A 15,003-nucleotide genomic window follows, 5' to 3' on the forward strand; every position below is an offset into this window, starting at 1 on the left:
AAGTGAGTGAAGTGAGTTGTGCAGGAAAGCGTGTGGAACTCTAAATTCACAAAATGCAAGCTGCCATTCATTTTCTTGCAGTAGTGACTAATGAGGATGTAGGTGGTGGAGAGTCTGGGAAATATTAACAGAAAGAAAAAGTAAGGCATTGCTAAAAATATTGCAGGCTCCAATTCCAAGTTTATTATTTTATGGCAAATTACATAGCTAACATTATTAAGATTCAGTCTAGGTAAAAAAAGGCAGACAAACTACAGGATAAGCCCAGCTGCACAGAACATACAACCCATCTTTCGCATTTGCTCAATAACTCAAAGATTACTTTCCACTTGAGCAAGCTGCTGTTTGTTCCCATACATACTCGCCTTCTTCCATTAATGTTTTATACTAATTGCTATTTAACTTGAAGTTTTTCTTTTACAAAATCAGAACTGGAAACTAAGGTTTCTGAAATAAATTTGTGTCAGCTTATCTGCAGAACACTTCATTCTTCAGAGTAAAACCATAAGCTACCATTTTGTTTGCTTATAGGACTAAAGAAGTGGGTTTTTTTCCTATTCTATTCAACTGAGCCTTCTATTTCTTATTATCAAAACAATCTTGCTCATAACAAGTTCTTGTAACTGCTTTATACTGACTTCAGAAAATATACATAGATAATGAGAAATAGTCTACTAACAGCCACTCTTTGATGAGCAAATGTTTATAGCCACTACAATTTACACAGCTGATACATGACTTTTGTGTCTTTGAATACCTGTCAAATTCACATCTCAACAGCCTTATAGTCTTTCTTTTGCTACTTTTGCTACTTTCTCAGTGTGTTTGCACTTCACTACACTCTTTTGGTTTTCTGTGCAACTATTCAGTTTTGCCATAACTGGCATTTAATTGCATTATTTATAAATGTGAGGTAAACCAATCAAGACTGTGTTGAAACCTTATATGACAGCTACAGCTCAGTTTACATGACATTGGTGCAGATTAGCACAATATAGGGTTTTAATCTATTGTTCTTTACCTAACCAAAATTTGGGTTAAAGGGAGTAGAAGCTTTGCCAGTAAGATTTACACTGACATTCTGTCTCAACTCTGTGCATTAAATTCTGTTCAAAGGAAACCTCCTTTTCACAGCATAGACAGTAGAAATTAGAGAAAGAATTAAGAGATCAATGGAAAACAGATTAATTAACCTGAAAAAATGGGAGTATTCTGGACAAAAGTAGAGTATCTGAGAAGCATGAAGAATTAATCTCCCAACACACTTTCACAGAGGTGTTTGGAACACAGTGGGAAAATAAAACAAAGCTGCAGCAAGACGTTAAGTCTAGAAGGCGCTGGAGAACAGAAAAAAACTAAACAGTTAATATCTTTACCATGAAGACAGCACAGCAGAACATTTAAACTATTCTGTTTCAGATAGCTGTTTTTTTGGTTGGTTTTTTTTTTTTTTTTGTAAAACAGGGTAAAACAAAGCAAGCTGACCAGAAAGAAAGTAGTAAAATTTCAGTTTAACCACCTCACAAATTCCACAGAATATGTACTGCAGATGTTCGTTTTGCACAGACAAATCAAAACTAATCCTTTACTGAAAGAATAAGGTGATCATTTCTCAGATAAGGTGACTAGTTCTCAGTTGTAGTGTGCACTGCACTCATACTTTTCTGACTCACATTAAGGCAGACCCAGGAAAAGCTTATGAAATGGTTGCAGTAGTGAATGACTCACTTATTCATCACTGTAAATCCTGATGCTAATCAGGAGAATAAACATTAAAGTTCTGTAAAATGCCCTGAAGTTGCAGTTAGTCAGAAGAAGGTGAAAACAAAATCTTGACAGCTTTTCCCTGGAACAGTATTGAGGTTATCGCTGGTGATGCATCACCAGCTCTTTAAAGCTATGACTGCAGAGAAAGTGCAGTAGCCAGATTGACTTGCTACATGAAATGACAAACAATCAAGGAGAGGCACTGAAACTGCAGTGTGCTGTGCTGGGTTTGCACATACCAACCAGAGCAGGGACCAGTGACTTAAATAAAGTTTTTGGCAACAAGGAATTCCAGCTATTTCTCAGCCAACACATGATTTTTAACACTGATCACTATCCTAGAAAGTGAATTTGTTCCTCCAAAAAGCAGAGTGCTTTCAGTTCCTATTAAAGAAAATTTTAAAGGCAAATGACCTGAACCCCAACAACCTTCGTGGCCTCAGCATCTGCCTGTGGACAGTTAGCACTGCTACTAGTTATGATTTGAGGATAGAACTTCACTGTGTATCAAGCATAAGACAAACACAGAAAAGATAGCCTCTATCTAAACTAGTTGCAATCCAGACTGAAAAATTTGAAATGAGAGCCAGGCATGATAAACAGCAGGGTATCCAAGAAAACAGATGACAGGCTGAGATACTGAAAGGATTTAAGTCACACATTCTGAAAGCCACACGTGAAATCATTGAGCAAACGTCCCATCTCCTACTTAACTGCTCTAAACATGTATATCAAGTTACCTATGGCAGATCAAGTAAGAGACATAGTAGCATGTAAGTAAAAAATCTGCAGCATCTCATGCTTAGACTCCTGCCCTTTCAAAATATATACCAAGCTCATGCTTGAGTACTGAGAGACCCTCATAAATGACCGGCAGTCAGAATGATAACCTAGTGGCATCAAGATGCAAGGGGAGCTTTCTAGAGAGAGCCATTTGGAGACACTAAACTCAGGATCTATCTGAAATCCTGCATCTCTTTGGGGCTTAAAGCCTTGAACTAGAGCTTGGGCAGGTGCCTGAACTCCCTTAGGATTAAATCCTCTCCTGAGAGTAGATGTTTACAAAGTTTTTTTTCAAGCAGGTGAGCAGGGCTCACTTTCGAGGATGCAGCTGCTAAAGGAAATAGAGTATCAACTCTCCTATTTCAAATGGTAGCCTTATTTAGAAATTATAGCACTCAAACGAAACTTCTGGGCTCCTAGAAAAGCACCTAGCCAGACAAAGTGTCTGTGAGATAGGAAAGCGTACTTCACCCTTTCAGTGGCTACCATGTCCCTGTGCAGAGTTTTATGACAATCCCAGGGCCAGGAGAGAAGTATAGAGGTCTGACAAGTTGCTGTCCTGCCTCCCAAGACTGTATGTATGTTTAAACTGTGGAAAAAGGAAGTCCTGGAGGAAGAGTCTAGGACTGCCCATGCTCACCTGAATCCCCTAGCCATGGATGCATAGCCTCAAACCTCATCTTGTGCAGCCCAGTGACTGTTCTGTGGCTGCTCATGTTTCAGATTGATCTACAAGCACTATCATCCCTTACCTTTCCTTTGGGAATAGCTCATAGTTTCCTGTCCTGAAAAAAGAAGAAGAAAAAAAAAAAAAGACATCCAAACCAACAAAGATTCTTAAACAGTAAATTAGCATTCTCTGTTGAACTGTTCCTTAGCTGCTGTGTCCCCAGTGCTGATTAATGTTAATGGGACCTTCTGTGAAAGCACAAAGGAGACCCAAGGCCACTACTTTGTGCCTGGAATTGTACGGTTCCCGTTTCTTGAGATTCTTTCCTGCTGCAGGAAACAGTGTGGCTGTCTCAGTAGAAAGGTCTGAGTCAGTGTTGAATCACTGCCCAACATGATGTGAGGGGGCAGGAGCATGCGTGCGGTTTTTGTTTTGCTTTTTTCAACGATGGTGTCTTTTGAAGATAGGCATAAAATTAAGACCACAACCACTTTAAAGATCAGACACCCCAAAGTGCTTCTCACACAATTACCTATGATGGTTGCATTCCTAAGGCCATTTCAAACAGATAAAATATCTTGCCTTCTGTACAGTGTTGCCTTAACAGCTAAAAAGCTCCATATCCTACCGGGGAGGTAACATATTTCAACAGTGCATAGGAACAGCAGGAGAGGAAGGGTGACCTCATGCTACAATATTAGTCAGACGCTTGAAAGATCTAGATCTGAGTTCTGAAGTGAGAAGTTCAAACTTCTTTGGTGAAGTTGGATCAGTTGCTTAGATACACATTCAAAGGAGGTGCTTCATGCCTAAACATCAGCCACATCAAAACTGTAATCCTTGAAACCATGATCTCCCTTAGGCTGATCTGCCAGGCTTCCTGGAAAGGCTAATTCTCAGAAGACCCCAAATAGATAAAGCACTGCAGAGAACACTGATTTTGATGCTGTCTGTGGAGGAAAAGTAGAGAATTTTGTTTCTTCAGTTAATGGCTACAATAAATGAGGCAAGACAAAGTTCCAAGTTCCAGGTCTCGCTCCAAAGTCAGCACAGGTACTTCATCCAATAGCTGTTTTACGTAAAACACAAACCCTCTCCAAAGCGGTAACTTCAACCCAGTCCTTTTCCCTGATAAGTGTCAAAAAAAATACACTAAGTATCATGTTTTACCTCACTGGGCCAGTGAATCTGCAACAACTTCCTATTACCAGGAACAGCTTCAACAAAAGGGAGGGGCGCATGGCCAATAGCCATAGGGAGTGCTCACTTTTGGAAGATGTGGGTGTCTTCACCAGTCAGATGAAGACAAGAATCAACCACTATCTCCTCCATCTTGGATCAGTGTTCTAGCCACTGAGATTGTCCTACTGCAAGACTTGCCTTCATACACCTGAATGAAAACAGCAACTCACTGTCGTCTTTGGCAGATAGATTGCAGGCAAGCTACCTTAAAAAGAAGGTATTGGGGGTTGCAATTCCTAGGGAGGGAGTGTTTTTTCCTTTGTAGAGTTGCATGGATGGAGAGGGTGGGATTTAGGATTTAACGCAGCAGTGCTTTGCATTGTGCCATTGGACCAAACATGCAACTCCCTGTTGACCATTCTGGTTCCTAAATCTCTCGGGGCCATCCAGTCCTCCCCAGGCAGTGTTTACTGGGTGCAAGAAGGAACCTAAACACCAGTTTGGAATTCTCAGCCTGCCTTGTGTTGGAGGAAAAAACACAATGGGCTGTGCTTTGCCCAAGGCCTGTGGCAAAGGCACGACTTAATTCATAGTTTGTGAAATGCTCAAGGGCTCTTTCGAGACAAAGAATTATATAAAACACAAGATACTGTTGGACTGATTTCCACATCAGAAAGGAAGCGAGCTGTCTCCTATTGATGCTGCTGGCAAAATTCCTTCTTGTCATTGACAGCAGGAGGAGGTTCCAGATAACTAGAAGCCAGTATGAGATAGTAAGGAATACCACTCTAAGCAGTTTACATTGTGATTTATTACATTGTTTGTACTTTACGTTAAAGCTCTTTCCTGTTTTGTAGTCCATGGTCTAGAGTGCTGAGGGTGTGCATTCACTGCCCTGAGCCAGGCATTGTCTCTGCTTCTTAGTGATGGTTTTTAATTGGGCACACCACCCTGCTGAATCCACTGGCACAGGAAGACCAGGTGCAAATAACTGAAAATCTAGAAACAGTAGGGACTGAAACAGAAGGCAGTTGCTTCAAATTTTGCAGTGGTCAAATGCCAGATCTTTTTAAAAGTGAAAAAGATAGCTCATTTATCAGTCTCATCTCCTTCAGGCTTGTATGTTACATCCTTTTTTAAAAGGAGTTTCTCCTAGTGCAAATAGACTGACCACATTAGCAGTGATTAGTAAGGAGGCCCTGGATATCACTTTGCATGCCCAGAACATATATCACTGTATCATTCTACACAAAACGTATCCAAAGCTTTTGTATATAAAGAATGTCTAAAGCTGTAATTTCAACAGTGGTCTGTGCATTGAACTAGAAATAGACTGGACAAGTTGTGCTACTATCAAAATAGGTAATTCCTCTTCCCCCCTAGCAGTGGGATATAAAAAATAAGAAGCAATATTGCCAAGGCAGAAATTACTTTCTGAATCCCCTAAAAAATCAAGAGTCATTGACAGTGATACTAGGTGCTATTAAAAAGCTGGAAGATTAACTGAATTAGGAATTGAAAGAATGGCAATGATGATTTAAATCTGAATGTGTGAAATTCCTGACAGATCCCTAAATGATATCCTCAAATCTTAATGACTTTATGCGTTAGTGCAGATAAGAAGTTACTGTAAACTATAAATATGCACATGACTGCAACAAATTATTCTTTTTCTATTGTACTCTTGTACTATTATGTAAAATAACTTTAACTATTAAGGAAAGCAAAGAGATTTCAACACTTCAGAGAAACAAGAAAGCCCTAAATAAAATGATCCTAGAATGAAAATTCATGCAAATTCACTAACTTCAAAAGTGAGTGCATCTAGCAAAACACTAAAGCAGCTTATTAAAAAAAAAATCTATTTTTGACAAAATTCCTTTTTCTACCTAGGCTGAATGGAGACTGTAACTCCCTGATGCCATCTGAACCTAGGAAGCTCCATGAATGATGAGATCTGGTGAGATCAGCAGCAGGACAGTGCAAAGCCAAAGGCTCAGACATATGGAGTCAAGTTTTGGACTGATGCGAGTTCTCGCACAGATGAACTACAAAGCCCTGAAAACATTTATAAGGCCCATGTTGACAGGCCCATAACTACCAAGGAGGTGCTACTCTAAAAAAAAGTTCCAGAAGAAAGAGAACAAAAACAGTTAAAAAAGATCTGAGTGAGGTCTTGCCCATCAGTCAGAAGCCAGATAAAATGTTTAGGCTTTGAGTAGGCTCTCTGCCTTGGGACAATTTCACCCTAATAGAAGATGTTTTTCCTGTTAACATGCAGCAGTATGTGTTTCGCCACAGGATAGGTTAAGCTGTATTTTTTAAAAGCTCGGCCTGTGTATTCTGGGTTTGCAAGCGTATGTTGAGCTGAAGAAGACAGGAAAAAGCATACTAAAAGTTGGAGGGATATGTTTATCTTCTCTCTCCAATCCAGTGTTCTTGTGAGATTTTAACTACACTTTATTTGTTGTTTGTTTTTTTAACTTAGTACTTCTGATTTAGAACATTTTATTCATTAATTCAGATATGCAGAAGAGAGGTCTGATACATGACTTGTAGGTGTTACTCAGGAAAGTATGACCCTTCTCATGGCATTTTATTTATTTACTACTTTTTTACTCCCACTGTGACTTTGTTTTGCTTAAAGATAGGCAGAGGCATTATTTCACACTCACTCTTGGCTCTACTTGCCTGTCCCTTTAATTAAGTTGCAGTTTTCTCTTTTAATAAGCCTAAAGTCATTCGTTATGAAAGCAGTTTTGCCCACTCTGCAAAATGGGAGTTGTTGGTTTATTCATTCCACCTAATTCACAAAATGGTTTTGGCATTATTAAGTGCTTACAGCTATAAATCACTCTGTAACAATTGTAAGTCAAGGCTCTTACTTTATACATCACAGGACAGTTAGACAGCACCATCCACATTTTGCGCAGTGTCTGTTGCTTTGAAAGGCACCGGAGTGGGATGCCATGGCCCAGAACTGAGAGGGGGCTGGCTGGAGAGCCAACAGGGCAAAAGTACCGATGAGTTGTAGTACTTGAATGTATCCTTTCATGACCATGGACCATCGCTGTCTACACTATTCAAAGCAGCAAGCTGAAGAGTCAAACTAGCCCTCCAAAATCTGACCACCCCAAGCCATGTATATTATTCGGTGCAGATAGGCCCCTTTGAGTCCCTGGCTTAAAAATACCTGTATTCCACTTCAGGAAAAAAGCATCAAGGAAGCCTTATTTCCCAGAGGAGAATCCCCATATCTCCTTTCCTCTTCCACCCTGAAATGAACTACTGTAGTGGACTTGGAATTGCATTAGCATGTCAAGTTATCTGAGATTGTTTTCAAGGGCTTAATTAAGGTGTTTAACAGAAGCCAACAATCACAAGAAGTGTGATGTGGATGTATGGAATACAACTTGCATTGTAGCCTTTAAAAAAGTTATTGTTTGCTTCTGGAAAGTATTTAGTTCCTTATGAGTTATCAGAAACTTAACATTTATAGAGATGTGAGAATTTCTTCCCTGAAGCTGGTAATACAGTTCCAATTATCACAGATAACCATGCCATCTGTGAGCAATTACCTTCACTTCCTCTTTAAAACATAGTCAACATGCTAAGCTATGTCAGGCCTCAGTTCTTTCCTGAGATTTGGATGCGTGAACAAAGACATATAAGATGAAGTTCAGCCCAAGCCTTCTCCTCCAACTTGGCTATACCAAGAGTTTCTGCTTCAAAATTGCCCATTCTGTACTCTAGATTCTCCCTGCTTTTCTGTCTCTAGTTCAGAAACACCTTAAATGTCCATAAGAACAGTAGCATTCTTTGGATGGTACTTCTTTTTTTTTTTTATGAGCCATATAAAAGGTTGGTCCTCTAGAGGAATGGATGCTGCAAAGCTAGAGTTATTTCTGCCCCTTTTTCCATGACAGACTGTTAACTTCTCCATCCTTCTATGTTATCAAATTTGTTCCTACACCATCACATTAGTGAGCATGGTAACCATGGGGACCTGAGTGACATCATATATTGGGGGGGGGGGGGGAGAAAAAGAAAAAAAAAGAAAAAAGGAAAAAAAAAAGGGAAAAAAGAAAAAAAGAAAATTAAAAGGGTATTTTACTTTTCTGTAGCAGTTGAACTACATCTTAGACAAGATTAAAAGTGGCTGTCAGTACATGGTCAGTGCTGTCCGGGTTCTATTTTATGTAGTGGAATGAAAAAAGCACCACATCACTACACAAGAAATGTCCTTTTTAAAGCCTTTAACTGTTTCTGCAATGCAGCCAATCATTTTTTCCATATTTTTAAGTGTTCAGAGGACTAGAGGATTAGAGCAAGGACCAGCAGGGCTGGAAACAACTATAATACATGCTATTTATATGTATTTCTAAAGCACGTCCTCTAAATGGAGGTCCTCAAAAGATTACCAAATTTATCAGATCTGAATGTTCTGAACAGCTCAGATAAGGATTGGAAAAGCACATGTGTTTTTGAATTTGCATCAAAAGTTCACCCAAATATACATTTTCTGAAATTTCCTACTCCCATAATCCCTGGGACCTGTGTTAGCACCCACTTATTTTTAACCATGGTCAGCTGCATTAACAGTATTAGCATCAGTAGACACTGTTGCCAACTGGAAGCATTCTCCACAGAGAAGTTTGAGTCCTGAATGGGATTAGAAAACCTCAAAACAGAGCTGATTTATACTGGTGGAGCACTGAGAGGCAACTGATGCTCACCCCTGTTCTTGCTGCTCTCTGGAGAAATTTTAATCTCTGTAGTCGTCAGTCCACCACCAACCTCATTTAAGAAGAACAAATGCATAACATACAAACCAGGATGATAACAATATGGCACTGCTACCATGGTCTTTGCAATGACCCTAACTGCCAATGCAGTATTCCTAGAATGATCTCAAAAAGTCTCCAGAAGGTTTTCAAATAAAATATTAGAAACACTTTTCTCCCCATTACTTATCCAGCTGTAATACTACCAGTATTCTTTATTACTTTTCTAGATCCATACCATGTTTCTACCACTACTGCCTACTAGAGGTTTAGTCCAAAGTTTAGGGTTAAGGGAATGATGCATGATTCAGGACTCCCAGTCAAAGACAGGCACTTTCCACAGTCAGGGGAGAAGTGGTTACAATAACTAAATTAAGCAGATAGTGGATGGTCTGCTTATAGTCCCACAGGCCTTGTTTAATTCAAATACATATAAGATACCACTTCTGCTATTCACAGTAATAGTAAAAAAATTCTATTCACTGTTCAGCTATAAAGGAAGACAAAATCTCTGCCTCAAGACACATAAAGGCTAATTCTTATTGCTTCAATAACAGTCTAATTGATAGAGTACAAACTCCCTTAGAAAAATATCATTACTTTAACTGTGATGATGGAGTTTCCCATAGAGCCAATGTGTGAATTTTCAGGTTTTGGAGCTCCTTTGGTGAGAAATTAGTGTGACTTTAAGCACAAAGTCATGGCTACAGGTTTCCTAGTGTAACTTCTTGTGCTCGCTGTACCAGCACTCCTCTAATTCCCTCAGTGTTGCATACTGTCTATCTAATTTTGCTCACAGGATTTGATAGTGCCAACCCAAACCATTCTATGATTCTATGAAACATCAGAACAAAAGATAAGCTGTGAGCATGACATTGTTAATGGATAGTGAAACTGAAACCCACTGAAAAGATGTGACCGGCTGAAAGACACATAGGACACTGTCATAAAAAAAGACAGCAGTAGAGTCTGGTCATGCTTCCTCACAGACTCTACCACCCTCAGCAACTGATAGAATGATGAAACATGAAGGGTGAAATGGAAGGCACCATATATTTCTTGCAAACACTTACTTTCTCATACACACACTTACGAACTGCCACTTCAATCCCACATTAATCGTTCCAGCATCCTCTGCCCATGTTTCTAAGTCAAGCACTTGCACTCTCCTCAAATTTTACACAGGACAGTTTCAGCTGTGTATGAAAATTATCCTCAAATTTCTCCATACTTTATCATTTAGTATTTCTTCTAGTTGTGTCACAGGAAAAAAAAAGAGATCTCAAAGATTTGGAAAGTAATGAGGTAATAGTTTCGGGAACCGTTTAGGTAAATATTGAAAAAAATAAAATAAGAAAACAGCCAATACTGATTCATTTGCTATGTCAATTCCATCAAACAAGTGTTATAAATTTCACACAGACTGCTGAGTTTCTAATATGAGCCTTTGATTGCAGAAGCTGAGGTGCTTTGTTCTACTTCCTAAACAAACTTTTTTCCCCCTCTGATACTTATAATTCCCATACAGTCTTATAATTTCTGTAACACCAGCCTATTTTTTTCAAGGGTTTCATATTCAGCCTTAGGCAACAACCATGGTAGATTCCACAATAATATTGTCAATGGTTTCTTCTTTGCAATTCCCAGCATGGTTTCACTTGTTGGTATGTGGGGTTGCACAACTCCCTTTTAAGCCGTGTATGACATTTTTCAGCATGTCTTCAGTGCTTCCTCAGAAACTAGATGCTGCATTTTCACTTAAGTTTAAGAGTTTAGAACAACTCCTGCCAAGAATGACTTCAGACACTGTGATTGATGCCAAGAGGCAGTTCTGGAGTCAGCATCAGTACCAAGTGACAAGAAAGCTGCATTCATGGATAGGGTTTGAAGAACTCTGAGGTCCTCCTTTAGAATGACATAGTGGACATTAAAAATAATAATAAAGCAGATAAACAAAACCATAGCACGGCTATGAAATGAGACTGCCAGAAGTCAGGAAATGTGAAAGCAAGCAGGGTCAATGAGCTCTTTCTATACGCAAAGTGTACAGAGCTCACTCTGGGACAGGTACAGAAGGGCCCAGTTTGCACACTGAAGTGCAGTGGTGTGCTGGAAGCTAGGTATGGCTGTGAATGCATTTTACTCAGCACCAGTGTTTGTATTCATCACGGGAACAGCTCACCTGTGCTGCCGTAACTGGGCAAAGCACTTATGGAAGTGAAGAAAACTCCACTGTCTCTCGAAGTCCCCTAATAGCCAAGTGTTCTTCTTCAGCAACCAGTAGTCTAACAAGGTGGAGAGAGCTGAGCCAACATATAGCCAACTAGTAATATTTAGAAGGTAATTCTGCCACTTGCTCTTAACTACCCTGTGTGCCACTTGCATACAGCTATACTCCTGCCTGCTTACCTCCGCTCTTTAATCCAGTGGCTCCTGATTTTGAGCCTTGGCTTGGTCTGATCTTAGGCTTCTTGATTCTTGACAAAACCTTCTCTTGACTTCTGAGCTTACCTGGCCCAGACCTCACCATGGATGGGCACTTCCCAACTCACACGGCACAATACAGATACTGTATAGAGTACATGTATATTACATAGGTAAAGAACTCAGATATTAACTTCTTCCCAGCAAAGCAGAAATTTCTTGACTCTCAAGGCCAGCAATGCCTCATACAAAGGAACTGTGGTGCATAGTACCACTATGTGTAAGATCCCTCCAAAAATAAGAAATAAAATTCCTGGATTCATGTCAGGATCAGCACTTTCAGGCATCCCCAGGGGCTAGGCTCATCATTCAAAGTCCACGTCTGGTGAGGCAAGGCATGCAGCACAGGCTATCCTAAAAATTCAACAGATTAGTACTGGGCTCCTGCCTGCACAGAGCGACTCCTGTAAGGGAGAGGCTGCTCTGTAGTGTACCGTACCTCAGCTGGCTGGGCTGTGCAGAGGCTGAAGCCTAGCACAAGCCATGCCTGTGCTTCCAATGCCCACAGCACCTCTTGTTGGCAGTCTGAGCTATGAATGCCCGTGCATCCCACCGGCCCTTCCAGCAGATGATGTCTGGGCTCCTTTAGGAAGGCCTTTGGCATATTGTCTGCCTGAGGTTGCTTTTATGACATTTCCAAGAGGGGAAATTGAGTGCCAGGCCTATCACAGTGCACCAAACTACCTGATACGCAAGCTCAGGATGAAGATATGGGTGTCATAAGATAAAGTTTTCTCTAGAATTCCCTGATGCCACCTTAGCCATCACCTGAGTGAAAACTTAGTATAGACAAAGCTATTGCCCTTGCATACAGCATCATTTCCCTGTGTCCCTTTGAGAGCTGTGTAGAGCTGATGGCCTCTTAGAGACAATTGTGGCATCAATGTCAAAATGCACATTAAACATAACCCTACTTAAAAAATCTCAGAACAGTCAAATTTTTTGCAGTGTCTAGTAGAAAAAACAAAGCCTTATATGAACTAATTTTCCTGACAGTTTTTTTCTCTCACTCTTTTACGCTTTTTTCCCGATCATCACCAATGCTTTTATTCATTTCGTGTGAAGCAATTTAAAATTAGTTCACGCATTTGTTTGCTCACAACAACAAACACCTAAACAAAAAAAATTTTCTATGTAATTCATTCTAAAAAGCTGCACAATGAAAATAAAGCTTTCAGATAGGTTCATATGGAATATTACTCTACTGGAAGCATAATGTCACAGAAACAATTTCCAATTTCACTGTTTCTGTGCTATGCAACAATTCTCCCCATTTAGTTTTATCACCCATGTCTTACTGTATTGGCAACATCTGTAAAAGAATTTCCTTTACCTGCCAACATAAAAAAACCAAAACAAAGCAAATCACAGACAGACCGTGTGTTTCTTTGGAATTCTATTAATTTATTTTAATTTATTTTTGCCCATTCAACCAATGGATTATGGATATGGGTAAATAACATTTCAAGCTCAACTTTTGACATGGACAAAAAAGATACTTTATTTCCAGAGTGAAACATTTGAACTAAATACATGAGTATTTTTAAAATCTCATGTCAACTTCAGATTATGTTAGAGGGAGATTTTTATTGCCTTGCTATTTAGTTTGATTTTATGACACTCCTTCTTCAAAGAGAGTCAAATCTTTTTGTTTAGCTCTCTATATACTGACTGAGCCATATGTAAAGGGGTCCCCTTGTGTGAGCTATGGGAGGGGTGTAGATTGTCTTGCTTATAGCATTATGTATTTACAAGCCAAATCCCCTGATCTTCTGATTTTGAGAGAGTAAGAGATGCATATAAATCACTTGAAACACTGTGGGACTAAATTATAGCTGAAACTTTTTATCTGTGGTTATATCCCACTCTTCCCACTTCATGCAAAGGTACAGTTATAATCTTCATACTGTTATCTGCTGCAGACTCTCTGTGATTTCCATCATGGAGAATATGAGACACAGCAGTTTAGTTATTTTCCCTTGTAATCTATTCAAAGGTACTTTTGGTCCAGTTGCGTACCAGTAATTGTTGCTTTGCAAGACAACAGCTTTGAAGAGCTGAGAAAAATTAGTAACAATTTACTTAAAGCTCTGATGTTTTGTCAGGCTTTGGTAGTAATCAAATTTCCATTTTAATCACACAATGATACCAAAAGAACCAAAAAACCCTATTACGCAGTGTCTTGAAAATGGTCATTAGACACAAGCTAATTATCTTGTATTGAAAAGGAGTGGTTAGCTAACAAGCAAAAGCAACAGTTCAAAAGGGAAGGATTTTCTAAGTAGAGAGGAAACACACAAATGTATGCAACCACTAACATAGTAAAAGAGATAATTATTATCAGGAGTAAACACTGATCAAGGAAATCTCTCAGATTACTAGAGCCAGGGTAGTGTGAGAATGCGAACAAGGAAGTGCACTTTCACTATATAAACTGAAAACTTGGAGGGAATAGTGTTGACACACACAAGTTAACAAGGGCGACTTGACAGCTGATCCACATGACATAAGGAAAATGTAGCAGACTTTTATGAAAAATTTTTAAAAAAAACAATAATCACTCTTTCTTAATAAAAAGACTATTAAATGAGAGCTAAATTATCAAAATTAACTAACATTTGGCAAACACAACTACATGCCTCTTCTCTTTATGTGCTGAAGCTTATAACTGTTTGAACTACACAGAGCAGATACTTTCTGTTCTAATGTTATCAAATATTCCTAGCCCTCTCACAGAGTTTTTTTTCCCTCAGCTGTTACTAAAATGGTTGGGGGTTTCTCAAACCATGCTCACCACTCTTGTTTCTGTAATATCTGTAGAGAATAAAGATGATGATAGCTGTGCATTGCAGCAATGAATTTACCTTCTGAATATAGCGTTTGTGGTTTATGAGCAAGTTATACTTTCAGTGGAGGGAGACCAGACCACCTCTGTGGAAAAGAGACATTTTTGCAGTTAAGATGTCATGGATGCTGAGATATGTGACTATATCTAAAAGAGAAAGCGGTGTCCTACCTCCTTGAGGTAGAGAAAAACTTAAACATCCACATGGAATACCTACTAGCTAGGATAAAATATTAGAGCTAGCATGCAGAGATATGCAATCATACTTTATGCCACCCCTTGAACAATAATTAGATCCAAATGATAATATTCAAGCCCAATATTTCTTGGCTGGCTTCCTTCACTCCTTTCTCCTATGTGCTTTTTGGAGCAACGGATTAGAAACAAATCCGACTCACACAGAATTTGAATAGAGGACTTTAAAATAAAGTGACATTGTGGGAATGGTAATTACTTTGCTAATAGTTAATAATCTAATCATGCCTCTT

This window comes from Haliaeetus albicilla, chromosome 2 (assembly GCF_947461875.1).
Source record: "Haliaeetus albicilla chromosome 2, bHalAlb1.1, whole genome shotgun sequence".
Lineage (NCBI taxonomy): Eukaryota > Metazoa > Chordata > Aves > Accipitriformes > Accipitridae > Haliaeetus > Haliaeetus albicilla.